General features: G+C 39.9%; 3 long non-coding RNA genes across 3 annotated transcripts; 2 read left to right on the forward strand and 1 right to left on the reverse strand.

The window, feature by feature from the left end:
• The first annotated feature begins 1,084 nt into the window (after positions 1-1,084).
• LOC110186726 (uncharacterized) lies at positions 1,085-1,956 on the forward strand. Its single transcript, XR_002319844.2, has 3 exons — positions 1,085-1,241; positions 1,304-1,741; positions 1,811-1,956. It is a non-coding gene; the product is annotated as an uncharacterized LOC110186726 (long non-coding RNA).
• A 3,871-nt stretch (positions 1,957-5,827) lies between these two features.
• Positions 5,828-6,649, reverse strand: LOC110186724 (uncharacterized). Its single transcript, XR_002319843.2, has 2 exons — positions 6,046-6,649; positions 5,828-5,982 (listed from the first exon to the last, which is right to left on the reverse strand). It is a non-coding gene; the product is annotated as an uncharacterized LOC110186724 (long non-coding RNA).
• Positions 6,650-7,011: 362 nt separating this feature from the next.
• Positions 7,012-7,716, forward strand: LOC110186723 (uncharacterized). Its single transcript, XR_002319841.2, has 2 exons — positions 7,012-7,194; positions 7,257-7,716. It is a non-coding gene; the product is annotated as an uncharacterized LOC110186723 (long non-coding RNA).
• Positions 7,717-18,074: the final 10,358 nt, after the last annotated feature.

Below are 18,074 nucleotides of genomic sequence, written 5' to 3' on the forward strand. Positions count from 1 at the left end.
TCTGGAAACAAAGTTGTGCTACATATTGACATTGATAACTGCAAAGAAATGGTATTCGTTGAAGGCCGAGTAGAGATCGTGCCATATAAAAATGTACTCACTTTATAAGTTTTTTCATCTAACTGTAGAATTGACTTAATCGATGGCTGCGGTTTAGTTAGTCATTTTCGCTAGGACGATCATACTTAGTTTCGGGAAGCTTTTCCAACCCAGGAGGAAGGATAAGCCTGTTGTCGAAAATAGAGCAGCATCAAGAGAACGAAGTGTTGCTCGACTTTCATCCTGTCAGGAAGATATATTGCACGGTTGAAAGTACCACGACTTCCTGTCAAACGAGAACGTTGAAAAAGAGTTTCTTGATGCCAGAAGGACGGGTTCTTCGTCTATCAATCTGCTGTCCTCGATTTGGAGTCCGAGGAAATGGAAGATGTCCTCAATTTGGAGTCCCACAAAAAAAATGTTGAGTCTGATGAAAGGAAAGGGTTCCTGGAATTGCCGTTCTTTATGGAGGTCCCCGGCTTTCCATCCGACTTTCCATTCCAATGAGGAGTTCAAATTTTAATTCCAATGGGAAGGTCTCTTCCGATTCGCCGTCCGATAAAGAGGAGATGTCCTTCTATTCCAAGGTCAAAGAGGTTAGGTTTCCCGATTCGCAGTCCAACGAAGTGGTGAAATTTCTCTATTTGAAGACATTTTGGCTTCCGACAATGAGAAATTTTCCGATTTGCCATTACTTAATAGGCTTCTCTACTTACAGTCGAAAGAGAAGTTCCCGATTTGCTGCTTGACCATGAGGAATTTCCAGTTTTGCCTAAGAAGGCTCCTCGGCTTGCAGTCCGTCGAAAAAAGTGCAGGTGTCGAAATTAAGAAATAAAAATTTATAGTGTTCTAGAAACTGACATAATAATGAAATTTTCTTTTCGTGACAACAAATCCAAAGCTACTAGATGCAATAAATTCTTTACTTCAAGTCCTGCCTAAAACTGACATTCATTTCGTAGGCAACTACGAACAGTAACACAGTGAAATCAAAGCAGATCAAAGTAATCCTTTCTAAATAAGTCACTTTTCTTTTAATTAACCACATATCAATTTGGTTTACTTTTTTCGGATTCAGTTCACTTTCATCTGAGCTTTAGACATGAATACACTAAAAATTTGAAAATTATGGTGCGACGGAAAGAAAATTATTTGGAAACCAAGTTGTGCTAGCTACTGACACTGATAACTGCAAAGAAATGGTAATCGTTGAAGGCCGAGTAAAGGTCGGGCCAAAATGTACTCAGTTTATAAGTTTTTTCAGCTAAATGTAACATGGACTTAATCGGCGGCTGCGGGTTAGTTAATCATTTTTCCTTGGACGATCGTCCTCAGTTTTGGGAAGCTTTTCCGGCTCAGGAGGAAGGATAAGCCTGTCTGCGAAAATAGGACAGGATCAAAGGAACGAAGTGTTCTTTGACTCTCAACCTGTCAGGAGGATATACTGATCGGATGCCAGTACCACTTCCTGCCAAAAAAAAAAAAACGAGGAAATGAAAGATATCCTCAATTTGGAGTGTCACGAAAAGGATTTTGAGTCTGATGAAGAGAAAGGGTTCCTGGAATTGCCGTTCTATAAGGAGGTCCCCGGCTTTTCATCCGACGGAAAGGAGTGGTTGCCCAATTTCCACTCCAATGAGGAGGTCTTTCCCGATTCGCCATCCGATAAAGAGGAGTTGGTTCTTATTTGAATGTCCAAGAGGTGAGCTTGCCTTCCGACAATGAGAATTTTCCCAATTTGCCATTAGTTAATAGGCTTCTCTATTTACAGCCAAAAGAAAAGTTCCCGTTTTGCTGCTTGACCATTAGGAATCCCAGTTTTGCCAGAGAAGTCTTCATCGACTTGCAGTCCGTCGAAAAAAGTCCAGGTGTCAAAATTAAGAAATAAAAATTTGTTCTAGAAACTGACATAATAATGAAATTTTTTCTTCATGACTACTAATGCTAAGCTACTAGATGCAATTATTTTTATACTTCAAAATAACTAACTAAACCCCGGAAGAGAATTACAAAAACCAATTTTGATTTCCATGCCAACCAATATTCCACTTAGCCGGTCAACATTTATAAATTAAAACAAAGTTAAGAAAGAGCAACATTTCAAAACATTATTTATAGCTTTAAAATTTATTTAACATATGTAAAGCAAGTTCATATAGGAGAATTTCAAATATAAAATAGTCAAGATCTCTTTTGGATAAAAAACCCTTTTTTTAAGACCCTTTAAGTTTAAATTAAAACCGATTTATTTGCACCACCGCAGATAGCTGATAGGAAAATCTGTTGGCGAGTCCTTCGCCTCATTACGCCGGAACGCCTTTTCTTAAGTGTGATTAAAGTTGAGCATGCTCCAAAGATTGATACCTGGCACGCCCACAGGAAAACTGATTTCCCATCTCGTTTGCATTTCTCTGAGGTGAACAGGTTGGTGGTGGGGGTGTTGTCCCTAATAGTTTTGTTAACCGCCACAGACCGAAGCAATCAAAAGTCTCAAATCCCTTTTTGCGGCCCCCAAAAAAGGGTTTCAATTTGATTTAATGACGCTGCCGGGACAAATTCAAAGCCACGCATTCGCGACTCACAGCGACTTCGTCTCCACCTCCTCGGCACGGGACACAAAAGTCAATTCCATCAAGTTCCGGATGCTGCATTGAATATCAACTAGTTTGACCCAGCCAAGAGGACACTCGAAAAATGGTAGTAATTCTAGATTTAAATTGTATCGATATTAATATGAATTTTGTTATGAATTAAAACCGAATATTGAAACTAGAAATTATGTAAAAGTCGTTGACTATTATTTTGTAGTCTTAAAAGTCTTTATACCATTAAATTCCTGATACTTTTTTTTAAACCATTACTTAGCTTCTAACTGAGAAGCTCTACCATTTATAGGTCAACAGATTTTTCGAGTGCACTAACACCAGATTCTGGCTTCAAATCCAAATCAGAAGCTTTGCCAGCCCACTTAAACTTCTGAGGTGAACGACTGGCGGTGACTACGACGGATGTTGCTTCACAGTGAAGCGCCGCTGGCGAGGTTTTCATGTCAGCGTAAATTTCCGTTCCACAGCCACAAGAAGAAAAATACACAGGAAAAATAGGATATATTACCAAGATTTGGAGAAATATTTAATGGATTTTTTATATCTCGAAACACATCCATTAAGGCAACTTAATGAATAAGTTTGAAATTCTTGAATGCTTCCAGATTAAAAAGTACAACCATAAAACAACTCGAAAACAAATAAAACATCTAGAAGAACAAGCCTATTGTTTATATTTTTTTATATAATATATAACAAAAGCAACACATACAAACTTTTTCACAAATTAAGAGTCAAAAGACAATCAAGACAACATAGAGTCATGTATAAATCATATCATAGCCTGCTTTTAGGCACCTTATCGAACGATTTCAAATCAATCAAGTTTTATGTGCATAACTTAGGCATTTTCTTTTCGCTTTTCTCGCCGTGTGACGACGTGTGCGTGCGTATCTGTGTGGTGGGCGCTTTGTCCTGCAGGTGCTAGACAGTCTATGACTTCATGCATAATAATGAGCCTCTCGGCCTCCTCAATACTCAACCACTCAACCCGACCCCAGACAAGATACCTGGGTCCGTAGGATGTTTTTCGAGGCCGAAACATAAAACGAAACCGACTGTTGCTCAGGCCAGGGCGCTGTGTGATGTTTGATTTTTGCACGACAAACGACAAGGCTTGAATGGACCTGGATGGCTCGCTGCCTTCGACTCGGTATGTGTTTTAGTTTTGGATTTATTGTGCCAGATATTGCTCGTTGAACATACTATATACTATATATATTCAGCAGAGACAAGAGGCAGTCCCAAATATTGTTCGAGGCAATTGTGGACGAGGATGTCCGTGCCGTTTGCTTTTGCATTTTCTGACTCCATTTTTTGACATTTGACTATTTGCTTGAGCTGCATTATTTTGTTAGTAGTGCTGTGTGGGAAATTCTCTATTCTCTACTCGCAATTCACATTTATTTGCTGCCGTTTCACAAACACAATTTATCAACATAAATGTCACAGATTCCATTTCGTTGCTATCAATTTCAATTAGTAGAAGGAAGAGGAGGCTGTGTGCAGCTACATATCTCTGTGCGTTTGCCAGGCAATCAGAAACATGCAAATCGAATTTCATAATGCATTGCCAATTTTTGAGGCCATCTCTTGCCCTGCGGTTATGAAATAATAATCAAGTTTTGGACCCGAACCAAAGTTATTCAATTGAATGGCGCAACCTTTGGCTATGAATGCCAAATCAGGCCTCAATGAATACTTGAGTGTTTGATGGTTTGATCCAGAGACATCATCCCCCTCTACTACTCCTAAGCACTCCTCGGCTAGGCAAAAACACACTCAACTTTGACCAAGGCAAATTGCCCGACAATTGGAATTAATGAGCACTTTAATCAAATTTTCCACGCAAAAGCACGTTCATTAATTTTGTACGCAATTATTACAGAGGAAACGCCTTCGACCTCCCCCGAATTAAGTCCACAAACAAAATACGCACAATCAAGCGAATATAGCGCCAAATTACTTTTCATTACAAGTGTACAAGCGCCAACTGACCAGCATGGCAAGCGGGTCTCCTCCTTTCGCCCAAATCTTTAGCTCCTAGTCCTACTCCTGGTCGTAGGTACTCCTACTCCAAGTTCCAAGTGCCAAATGCCATCGCAGCGTCCGGATCTGGCTGAGTTGGCTGGGCATTTAAGGACAACTTCATCATCATTAGCACTACAATGGCATGGCGAAAATAAGAGAGAATAACATGACGGGCATATAATGCTGATTATGGCATATAAATACGGACATTCACACAGAGCAAGACACTGTGAAAAAATATGTATTAAATCTGGATTTATTTAATTAGTTATCCTTAAGAAAATTGCATTCAATCAGCACAATTTCATTTATCAGAAGCATATTTCCTATTGCCTAAAGTTTAAGATAAGTTAAGATAAAAGAAGAACGTAAAAATATCTCTTTGATAACGAAACTCTCTTTTTAGCTTCTATCAACAACATTTCCTTTGCCCTAAGATAACTTCGAACTCATAGAGTATTTGACAATCAAATATTCATATATTTTTTTGATATATATTATTATCCATGACATAGTTTTTGACCTCAGTGTACATATACAATATGTTGGCATTAGCGGCTCTTGCTGCCTTCTTCCTGCTGTGCGGTAAAATCATATTGAGTGTAGATTAAATGGCGGCACGTCGACCTCTCCTCCTCCTCCTCCTCCATGTCGCCGCATAAAAATCCATTAACCGAGGAAATCTGCAGTGCGCCGAGCTGTAGTGGGTAGAAATCGGGTCGAAGGAGCGCAGACCTGGCCATTGGACATTGGAGCTGGGAAATGGGAGTGCCGCAGGCACTGGGTCGATGTGGTTTAGTAATTATCACAGTTGCAAATGCTTCGATAGAGCCACGGCCTAACTGTGTCACGGGAGGGAGTCAGGGTGCGGGATGCTTATCCGAGAGCACTTAACAAAACGTTCACGTTTATTTTAGCCTTGACTCCAATACGGCTGCTCCATCGCTCTGCCTGTCGACGCCCATGTGTGTGTGTATTTAACCCAATTTTTGTTAATTTCCCCCACTAACGCAGTGTGAAGATTGTTGGCGGATTGCTATCGTCTAAGGATATTCGAGTTACTCTGAATTCCATAATTAGAGGAAGAGTGTCTGCTTTAATTCTGTAGGGGAATGTGTTAAGCCCCAAGCCAAATTTTAAGTATTCTTTCCTTTCTTTCTTAATTTTGTTTACTTTTTCGGATTTATAACAATTTCAGTTCACTTTTATCGAAGCTTAAGACATGAATATACTAAAATTTCAAAATTATAGTGCGACGAAAGATTAATTCTGGAAACCAAGTTGTGCTACATATTGACATTGATAACTGCAAAGAAATGGTATTCGTTGAAGGCCTATTAAAGATCGTGCCATATAAAAATGTACTCACTTTATAAGTTTTTTCATCTAACTGTAAAATTGACTTAATCGACGGCTGCGGTTTAGTTAGTCATATTCGCTAGAACGATCATACTTAATTTCGGGAAGCTTTTCCAACCCAGGAGGAAGGATAAGCCTGTTGGCAAAAATAGAGCAGCATCAAGAGAACGAAGTGTTGCTCGACTTTCATCCTGTCAGGAAGATATATTGCTCGGTCGCCAGTACCACGATTTCCTGTCAAACGAGAACGTTGAAAAAGAGTTCCTTGATGCCACCAAAGAGAAGGACGGGTTCTTCGTCTTTCAATCTGCTGTTCTCGATTTGGAGTCCGAGGAAATGGAAGATGTCCTCAATTTGGAGTCCCACAAAAAAAATGTTGAGTCTGATGAAAGGAAAGGGTTCCTGGAATTGCCGTTCTTTATGGAGGTCCCCGGCTTTCCATCAGACTTTCCATTCCAATGAGGAGTTCAAATTTTAATTCCAATGAGGAGGACTCTTCCGCTTCGCCGTTCGATAAAGAGGAGTTGTCCCTCTATTCGAAGGTCCATGAGGTGAGGTTTCTCGATTCGCAGTCCGACGAAGTGGTGAAATTTCTCTATTTGAAGACATTTAGGCTTCCGACAATGAGAATTTTTCCGATTTGCCATTACTTAATAGGCTTCTCTACTTACAGTCGAAAGAGAAGTTCCCGATTTGCTGCTTGACCATGAGGAACTTGCCGTTTTGCCTAAGAAGGCTCATCGACTTGCAGTCCGTCGAAAAAGGTCCACGTGTCGAAATTAAGAAATAAAAATTTATAGTGTTCTAGAAACTGACATAATAATGAAATTTTTTCTTCGTGACTAAAAATCCAAAGCTACTAGATGCAATAAATTCTTTTACTTCAAGTCCTGCCTGAAACTGGCATTCATTTCGTGGGCAACTACGAACAGTAGCACAGTGAAATTAAAGCAGATCAAAGTAATCCTTTCTAAATAAGTCACCTTTCTTTCAATTAAACACATATCAATTTGGTTTACTTTTTTTCGGATTCAGTTCACTTTCATCGGAGCTTTAGACATGAATACACTAAAAATTTGAAAATTATGGTGCGACGGAAAGAAAATTATTTGGAAACCAAGCTGTGCTAGCTACTGACACTGAAAACTGCAAAGAAATGGTAATCGTTGAAGGCCGAGTAAAGGTCGGGCCAAAATGTACTCAATTTATAAGTTTTTTCAGCTAAATGTAACGTGGACTTAATCGATGGCTGCGGGTTAGTTAATCATTTTCCCTTGGACGATCGTCCTCAGTTTTGGGAAGCTTTTCCGGCCCAGGAGGAAGGATAAGCTTGTCTGCGAAAATAGGACAGGATCAAAGGAACGAAGTGTTCTTTGACTCTCAACCTGTCAGGAGGATATACTGATCGGATGCCAGTACCACTTCCTGCCAAAGAAAGCGAGGAAATGAAAAATCCTCAATTGGGAGTGCCACGAAAAGGATTTTGAGTCTGATGAAGAGAAAGGGTTCCTGGAATTGCCGTTCTTTAAGGAGGTCCCCGGCTTTTCATACGACGAAAAGGAGTGGTTTCACAATTTCCACTCCATTGAGGAGTTCAAATTTCATATCATCGACTTGTAGTGCGTCGAAAAAAGTCCAGATGTCAAATTTAGAAATAAAAATTGTATATTCTAGAAACTGACATTACATAGAAATTTTCTTTTCGTGACTACAAATGCAAAGCTACTGGATGCAATGATTTCTTATACTTAAAGCATTGCCTGAAACTGACATTCATTTCGTAGGCAGCTAGGATGAAGGCAAGATGCCAACATTAGCTATCAAAATCATAGGCTCCTGAAGCGAACGCACATGTGCATCATCCATTCTGAAGCCAGAAGGAGGTCCTGTCACAGGAGCAAAAGTTTTCCAAGGAAACTATGACTTGGACCGCGCTCGTTGTCGATGGAAGAGCGGAAAGTTTTCGCTGGTGGGAAATTTCGCGCTAGCGACAAATAACTTTGAACATTTTTATGAGGCTTGCAATGGGGCTTGTCAATTATGTTCGTTTCCCTGTCCCAGAGATGTCACAAATGACTCCAACGGCGGCGGAGGAGAAATGCAGGAGGAAGTCGTTTTCGTAGTTTTCCCTGACTCGGCACAAAGTTTTACCCGGGCCCAAAAGAATCAAGAGTCACCTTTTGCAAGTGCTGCTTGAATATTTAACCGACTTGGCGAATTAATGACAAGCACAAGGAGGCGTGACAGTGGGCGGATGGGGCACGCCCCTAATGGCACTGGGCCTTCTGCATTGACCTGAATGCTAATGGAAATCGCTGGCTGAATGGGATTTGGCCTGCGAGTGGGATTACGCTAATGGAGCCGCAATGCTGCTGCTGCTTCTGCTGCTTGTGCCACAAATGATATGTTGCGCATACGCCGCGTGCGCCGTGGCAAGGCAATAACTCAAAATCTTAGACTCGTAAGCCAATTTTCGTTGATTTAGTTTATCTGCAATGGGCCAGCATCATCAATACAAATGCCTTTGCGTCACTGATTCCCATTTGACTACTCGGGCCCAACTTTGATTTCATTTGTTGTCGACTCCGAGTCTATTTCCTGCACTCAAGGGGTCTGGCAGAGCAGACAATTTGATTTATTGGCACAAATTGTGTTACATTACGTTATCGCTTTGAGTGCGACCAACTCTGCCAGGCCGTGTGTTTACGTCTATATATATTTGTGAATAGTCAAAGCAAATTCAGCAGCTTAAGCCGAAGGCGATTTCCACCTTAAGGCGATACCGATACGCTCTTGCTTTGACAGTGCACTTTTCAATTACTTGATGGCCGGATTTAAAAGCCAAATTCGGATTTCCTACGGCTGCAATCCGAGCCATTTGACAAGTCTGGGATACGCCACTTACGCAATGGAATTTAAGGGATTAAGGAAAATTCGATTTGCATTAGCAGGGAAAGCAAGCCGGGACACTGTAAAAAATATTATTTTCAGTAATGAAATACTCCTCGCCTTAAGTATTTTATTACCTTCATAAATTAGTCTTCGGAATGAATTCTTTCAAGTGCAAAAACAAGTATTTATAATCGACCATAAATAAAGTCGAAAAGGTTGAAATAATTGCTGGGATATGTTAAACAGATTTTGGTATCTTACATCATGAAAGTCGGAGTTCATGCCGTTGGAATTTAGTCCCAAAGTGGACCTTTTGGGAGAGCATCCGATAGCTGGAATTGCGACAGGTGTCAGATTGAGCGCAGATGCGCTTGAGTTGGGTTTCCTCTCATTTCACCTTTTATTATTTTATAATTTCTTTACCTTTCCTTTTTTTTATCCAGCTCAATCGTGCGCAATTCGCTGAGATTTAATTGAAATTCAAACTCACATTCAGCATCATCTCAATGACCAATTCGAGTATCGCTAATTAAGTTGTCTATGCATTCCGCTTGCGTTTAATTAAATTTGAAATTTGTAATTTGTCAATCAAATAAGAAAGTCTCTTTTAAGAGGCTCTCTCCAACTGGAAATATTACCCGCCGGCGGAGCAGAAGCAGCAGCAGAAGGTGCAACAATGCCGGACAGGCATACCTTTGTGAGTTTTGGCATAAAGTGAATTTGTAAGCAATTCGGCGCACTTCAACTTGGTTGAAATGAAGGCTTTTTGTGGGCAAGCCCATTGCAGAAAGTATCTGCAACAAGGGAAGCTGAGTAACATAACAACAAAATATGTAAACAATATTTTGGCAGTGCCTAATGGTGCATTCTTAGACCAGTAAAATGTTGAAAAACTTTTGCCTTAGCCGTTCTCCCACACTTTGAAACTATAATGGCCTGCGCTTTTGGGAGTGAGCTCCCATTTAGCTGGAAAAGTCGCCTGTGCCTCCATTAATTAAATGCGGCTTGTGGCTGCTGCAACTGCAGCTTCTGTGGCTTTCAGGTCAACCATAATGAAAGCCAATAAACAGCAAATTCTGTTGCCCTGCACAGCTCATAAAAATCCATTTTGGATTCTACTTCTTGTTCGAGAAGAAGTAAAAAAAAAACAACCGTGGCCCAATTAAGTTTCATCACGTTTCCCATGTATGCCAAAAAAAGGAAAAGTTTTTCCCTTTGGCCCGCGCCAAACGAAGCGAAAGTCAAACTGGAGGAGCTTTGGTCAAATCAAAGGTTATGCTGGCTGCTGGCTCTGCTCCTGTTGACCCTCGGGGTCAGCGGTCAGAAAAAGGTTAATCGACGACAGGAAGTTCATTAGATCAAGTTACACCGTCGATGTGCGAGAGTCTCGTTATGACTTGCTTAAATGTTATGTTATAGCCGCAAACCGCTTCGATCTCTCTCTCTCTCTTCGGCGGCAAAATGCATTTAAACTGATTGCATAGTTTGAACGGAGAAAATGCAATTAGTTACCAACTTTGATTGCATTTTTGTTTGATTTGCCAACTGGTTGGCATCACATCTCGATTGCAACTCGTCAAACATTGCAGTTATTTAGAAAATTCAATTTGCGTTGCGTTTATTTCCCAGAACCACACAAAGAAGAGGGTTTGTGGGGGATCCACAGCCACAGCCGCCCGGCAAATAATTTGCAATGTTCGTAATGTGGCCAAACATTTGTTCGATTGCAGCTATTGCCAATTGAAATTTGATGCCCTTGAGCCCGGGCCCCAAAAAGCCATGGCTTTTAGCTTCAACTCCGCCTTGAAAATGGGCAATCGCATGGGGTACACTTGGAAAAATGTGGGAAATTATTAGGGAAAGTGAATGTATGTGACTAAAGATAGTCACAGAAAATCTCTCAGTTTCCTTTCCTTTGACTTACTCTTTTAAGTAGTTTGGTAACTAACTTTCTCGTAATAATGCACCCACTTTCTTTGTCTGTACTGACCATAAATGTGATTTTAGCCTCATTAGTAACCCCATTTTCTCCCTGTGCACCTGGCTGAAAGCTTTTGCAGCTGATTAAAGTGACCTGCGCCAAATGAGGCTTGAGTGCCGGACTGTCGGCAGTCAAGCAGCAAGGCAATCCCTGTGGCAATCCCAGGTTTACCCATCGCTCCGCATCAAGGTCGCCGTTGATTGAAAATCAATCGCCGGCAATGACGATGCAACCCACTAATCTCTGGGCAGCTTTATGAGCGTGTCTAATGGTCTAATGGCAATGGCTTTTCCATGGTTTTATATCTGCCCAGTCCGTGTGTTCCCCGTCCTCCTCAGAAAGGCGACAGCTGAATATGTTGCATTTAATGTTGCCGCTTGTAATGCCACATGTTTTACAATGCACTCACATGCTCAGTTTTGGCCATTTGTTATGCAAGAGTGGGGGGAGGGGAGGGGAAAAAAAGGCAGCATGCAAATATTTGAATGTGAAGGGCGTTGGCCTTGAAAAACTGCTCCAGGGCCGGCGGCGGCTGGTCAAGCACAACTATCACAGATGTCAGTTTATGTAAATGGATTCGAAATTAGTTTCAGTTTGGCTGTCCTTCCTTCCTCCGAAAAATATATAGAAAAAAAGAGGAAATGCAAAGCCAGCAGCATGTGTGGACACGGAATTGATTACAAAATGTTTTCAAACAATAGGAAACCGAGGAAGCTTTCCGACACACATTGCCTGATGACATAGTTGGGATATGTTTTTAACGCCATTGATTTTTTTGAATGCTTGGTTAAATATTTTTTCAATGCAATGGAGCTTAGTCATATTAAATTACAAATATTTGAAGCACTTTTACATCTACCGAGTTTCCACAGGTAATTAGTCTAATCAGATCCATATTTTTGGCCAACTTCCTACACCATTCATACCCCGCAAGCCTGGAAACAAATGCATTTCATGTGTCAGCGCAACGTCAAAGGACGATTGAGCATTTTGAAGGATCCAGCGCCCAACCGTGTCAGCAACATTAGTAGCAACACAAAATTCTAATTAAGTCATGGGGTTTTGTATTTCCTTCGGCACCGCGGGCACTTTGTGTTGCTAAATTTTTGTGCAAGCTTCCAAAAATTTCACATAAAACAAGCGCACAAAATGCGAAACAGGGAAAAGGGGAAAAGTGTGAGAGAAAGAGAGAACTAAATAAAGGGCCAACGGGAAGCGCAACGCAATATACACTGGGGAAAATCCAAGTTATTTAATGCATTAACTAATTTTATATAAAGGGATTTCTTTGGGTTTGACTTAATAGACGAATTGTCCTAAAAATTAAATACAAATATGGTGGGGTGTATTTTCTTCTCAATATGATTTTTAAATGCGGAAAATATTTAAGTCTAGATATTATATATTGTGTTATACCTTTTATATAGTAATATATATCATAAATTATTTCCGTTTTTATTATACAATTTTGAAGAACAGTTCTGCAAATTTAAAACCTAGCCCAGTCAGCATACTAGAATGCAAATAAAGCGTCAGATTTGTAATATCTTCTATTAAAATTGAACTATTTTAAGCAAAATTGATATACCAAAGTCATAGATTTTCTTTTATGTAATCCTAAAACATATTTTAACTATTTGTATTTAAAACTAGCTACTTGTTTTTATTTCTTACTAGCAATTTCCTGATCATTACTAATCTAGAAAGATTTTAATTTTCCCTTCATCCTTTGAAATATTCAATTAGTTCCCCGAATTTAATCTAATTACCAGCTTTTGAAGAAAAACTTTCTTTTCAACTAAGTTTTGTGATGTAAAGATATATACATGTATAATTTTTTTCCGAGTGGGTGTTACTGCTTTTTGCCACTGCATTGAAAAGCTAAAAAAAGGAGAAGGAGCGTGGCGTGGACGTGGCAAAGGGAGTCCATCTTCGTTTCGCTTCCCGCTTTTTGGCGCTGCTTTATTTGCAAGTCCAAGCTGGTTCATGGCTCGCGGTGCGTTGCGGCAAACAAAGCGACTGAAGAACAGTCCAGGATCCTCCTCCCCCCACTAACCAGGCTTTGTAGCCCCCCCTGAGAGCCACCTCCTTGGCCAGTGACTACCCCTTGCCTCCGCCTCTGCAACATTTTGTGCCGCGGCGGCTTTTGTTTGGAACTTTTCGTTTTTTGTTGTTGTGCCGGCGAGCAGCTAATTAAAAGAATGTTGGAAAAGTGTAATATGTAAGCAAATTTCTGCCGAGCCACATAAATAATCCCGATTATTTTACCTGGCAAGCCAGCGCCTGCAGTATTTTATTTTCTTTATATTTTTTACGCTTTGTTTATTTTCGTCCTGGCAGCGCCGCACAAAATTTAGATGAACATTCGGGGCATTAAAGTCACGACAAGGTCCTTTTGTAAATACTTAGTTGACCAGGAATGGGTCACTGGCCATGGAAATATGAATACCAGACTCTGGGAAAATTGAGACAAGGGAAAGCAGGCTAAAATCGACCCTGACTGGAGGCTAGACCTACGAAAATGGCGCAATTAGCTGCACAACTTGGCCAAAAACGAAAGATTAATGACAGCCCCCTCGGGTTTCCTTTCTTTTCTTGCCAACTTTCGTTCTTTTCAGTTGTCGCTGGCTGCCTTCGCCTTATATTGACTTAGACTCGAAGCCAATCGCCCGTCGTGTCAATAAAACGTTCGCTGTGTACATAAAAATAATAAATGACGTTGCCGACGGGTCCATCAAGAGCCAGAGAGTTCCAAAGAACACACTCAAAAAAAGTAAGAGAATTGCAAGTAATTAGACGCATAAATTTTATGACAAACTTGGCCTCGAAACTTTGCCACGTCTCTGCGAGATTTTCAGCTGGTCCTGAGCCAAGTCAGAGGATTCCATGCACTTCCTGTGGCCATGTAGGCAACGAATTTCCTGAATGTTGGACCAACCGAGGCGTATTTAACATAGCCGTGCCATGTGGGGGATCATGTTGGGGATTTTGGGAGAGTACGGATTCTGGCATTCCGGGCACATGTTGCCCCGAAAATGCCTCCGGTTAATTGCCAGGCTAATGCCATGGCGAACGATGCCAGAGGGCCATTTCGATTAAATGCGCCAAGAGATTAAAAACTTTAAATGGCTCGCCAATAAATGGACGGGGGGTTGGCAATTAATTTCATTTTGTTGCGCATTTAATGCCAAGCGATTGCCATTCCATTTAACGCCAAATGCGGATTGATCCAACGCCTCGTCGGTCACAGTCATGATAATATTTCTATAATATTCCCACTCTCACTCACTCTCTCTGTCTCTGTGTTCTGGGATGTAAATAATTGGCGTTGACAGCTTGATAAATGGCTTTTCAGCCGAGTTAATGAAACTAAAACATGGCAAACGAGCGCCGAGTCAGAGACGTATCACATTTTTAAATTAAGATAATGCAGCACAGGAGGAGCAGATGAGGCCACAGTGCGTATGAGTAGCGTAATTTCCTGCCTCGCTGCCATTTGCCATTTGTTCTTTTGGCAACTTTACAGAGAGAGATAACAAGTATTTCTGTTATAATTTAAACTAAATACCTAAAAAATTATAAAATAAGGAAACCAAAGATAATATATCTTAGCCAAAAATCTTCATAAATGTACTGGTTTTTGTATAATGAGTTTAAAGAACTTCAAGTTTGCATTATCTAAACGAATCTCTGGACATAAAGAAGAATGCAGTAATTCTTAAGCATCTCTTATATATATTTTCTTCAGTTAATTTTTCTAAAAATAAAATTCCATTACAACAAAGACAGCAATTTTTCCCTGTGCACGCTTTATTCCTGCTTTAGGAGCGTGCATATGAAAATCTTTTAGCAACAATTTTGCCAGCTAATGCGAATGATAAGCGTGCATAATATATTTGCTGCCATTAGTGCGCTGCATTTGAGCATTCCTCAAATTGTGGCAGCAGTGGCTGTGGCAGTTTCTGGTTAGGATTCTGGGATTCTCGGATTCTGGGACCTTTAGCAGGACCACAGCCAGGATGCAACCAACCACTTTCCGACCCCGTCCATGGCACATTTTGGAGCCATGACAAAGCGCAGCGTGCTTCTGAGTGCTCAATTTATGGTACTCGCCGGTTTTCCGCTTTTCCTTCCCACCCCCCGTACACCCCCCTCTCAGCACATTTTCCCACGGCCCACAAATCCGATTTCATTATGGAAAACGTGCGGCGAATTAAAAGTAGATTTAGCGCAGCTACAACAAAAGACGAGGCGAAAGCCAGGACAAATCTCGATGCAGTTCCATTCAGTTGGATTCCATTAGGAGTCCAGCCATCGGTGTGGAGTGTGTGGAGTGTGTGTGCGTGATGCATGAAGAGCCAATGGGGGTTGGAACTGAACTTGCAACGACAGCAATTGCAGCTGCAACTGCAATTTCCAATGCAACTGCCACTGCCACTGCAGCTTGCAACTCTGATATATGTGCAGATATGTATGTGTCATTAGATATGTGCATATTGTTTAATATATGCGAAGTCGCAGTCTGTGTGAATCTGAGACTAAATCATATAGTCACTGCTAAGGAATTTGAAAGAGAAAGAAATAATATAAGATGAATGTATTGTATAAATATTTCTTTAAGATAAGATTTAAGGACTGGATTTGATATAGAACAGAGAGGAATATATTTCTCCCTATAGGAATAGGAAGGGAATGGCTTTATTTAGCAAAAAATGGAACTTTAAAAAGTATAAGGAACACTTCAAAAGGTGTATTAAATTTTCCACATACATAAAGTGGTTTAAAATATTTATATCAAATAGTTCAGCTTCGAATACCTCTCATCTTATCCCTAAATCCCAGGGTAGATACAGGACTTTCGCTGGAAATCCTTCTCGATCCAGCAACACCTTCGTAGGTAGTTAACATAATCAGGAGCTTGACAAGCAATCTTCTGCCATGCATTGAAGATGAGTGCCCGATGTCGCTTGTTGTTTCCGGAATTTGTCACTCGAGTGAGACACCCATGTGTGTGTGCTGTGTGTGTGTAAAGTGTGTGTGACGGTTGGTCTTGGCTTGTTTGTCAGGCGACGGCCTTTTCGGATTTATTATGTTGATGTGTGCTGCGTGTAATTTGAAATTATGCGCGGCAGTGCCAAGACGTATGCTTAACATAATCAAATAACTCATACGCACCGTGTACACTTGATGAACAAGGCAAACGGCAACGAAGGCAACGACGGTTCATAAAAAGCAAAAAGCGTAGGTGAACACAACTTCCAAGTCTCGGGCTCTCTGGATTTTCATTATCATAATTTCTAGCTGATTTCATTGCGCCAGGACCAAGAAGCAGGCAAAGCAAAGGACGCAGGACTCTGGAGCCAGGCAACCTGTTAGCCCGATTGATACGCCCAAGTTCGCTTTTCAATTATGTGCCCAGCAGACGTGACTATCGCGCATAATGTGTCTGATATGTTCGGCGGATTCCCATCTCAACCTTCCCCCTTTCCCTACCTCTGAATACCCGCACACCTTTTGCAGGTGGATGGCTTCATTATGTCTTTATTGGCCCCCTCTGAGTGAGAAGTATTTAAAGGTGGCCCGTAGGCCCGTATGTGGGTTAAAACGAAAAGGTAAACAAAAGGTGGCCAGCGAATTTGGCCAACAAGAGACCCCTTTCCCCGCCTCGGCAAACATATGTATGCAGGCTTTAGTGGGGGTGCTTGCAAGGACCAAAAAGAAAATGGAAAAAGGGATTCAGCCACCCGAAATGGAAAAACGTGAAAAGTGCTGCCACAAAAATAAGTTTCGGTTTTTTGGTTTAGGGCACTGGGACAAAGGCAAACACAAGCACAACAGAGCGCAACACAGTGCGGAATATGAAATACCGGATGGTTCAGAGATAATTACCCTAAAAACAGAAAGCTAAAGCAGAGAGAGAGAGAGAGAGAGAGAGAGAAAGAGAGCGGTACAATGGGAGAGCGGAAAAGCCCAGAATTTCCCGCTCAACTTGCAATTTGTGGATCGTAAGTGGTTGAGTGGCAACAAGCTGTGATAGCAAAATGATAAAACGTATTAAATTGAAATAGTTTAATTGAAAAAGTATATTTAATATTAAAAGTAAAATAAATTTATATAGTCTTGTTAATTAGCAGAAAAATATTCCACTTAACACTAATTTAATAGAAAATTTTGTGCAAGTTGAAGTTGCATTTTTCTTTTATAAATTATTTGAATTTTTTACTGAATAAAATTTTGATGACAAATATAAATATATATAAATTTTGGCAATCATTGGCCTTTTTGTCTTCGTATGCCTCCAAAAGACCCAAAAATATGTATTTTCTAGTTAAATTAAATCAATATTTTTTTATGCTAATTTTTTGAGTAAATCAAAGTTTTTCAAAAATCATAACTAAGCCAAAAATGCATTAATTTCCATTCGGAAAGCTGTTTTGAGCTAGTTTTTATAGCGTCAACAAATCTGCATAGTCGGTTTTTCAGTTTTAAAAGTTTAAATTTTTGTCAAATTTTGACAGTTTGAATAATATAAATTTGAAATAAAAAATAATACAAAAAAATTAGTAAAATTGTTTTTCCACCAGACATGGCTAAATCGATTCGGCTGCTTATGCTGATCAAGAAAATATATGATTTATAGGGTCGGAAATGACTCCTTTAATGTTTTTTACGCTTCTGAGTTAAATTAAAATACCATTTTTGAGACGTTTTTTTCCACATTTTTATTATGAAAATTTGTTCGACAAATCAAAGCCTAAAAAACCGTAGCTAAGTCAAAAAAGCATTAATTTTGGTTTGGAATGCTGTCCTATATTAGTTTTTATTAGATTAATAATTCTGCATACTCAATTTCAAATTTAAAGAAATTACGATTTTCATGAATTTTTTAAAATTCAAATATCAGAAATTTTACACCTTATAAATTGTGAAAATTAAAAAAAAATTAAATATTTGTCGGACATAGCTAGATCGATTCGCCTTTTTATGCTGATTAAGAATATATATGATTTATAGGGTCGGAAATGACACCTTCAATGTTTTTTAAGCTCCTAAGTAAAATTATAATACCATTCTTTCAGCCGGTACTTATTTATATTTTATATGACAATTTTGTGTATAAATCAAATTTCAAAAAATTCATTACTAAGCTAAAAATGAATTAATTT

This window comes from Drosophila serrata, unplaced genomic scaffold, assembly GCF_035046125.1.
Source record: "Drosophila serrata isolate PLE 108 unplaced genomic scaffold, ASM3504612v1 contig_382, whole genome shotgun sequence".
Classification (NCBI taxonomy): Eukaryota; Metazoa; Arthropoda; class Insecta; order Diptera; family Drosophilidae; genus Drosophila; species Drosophila serrata.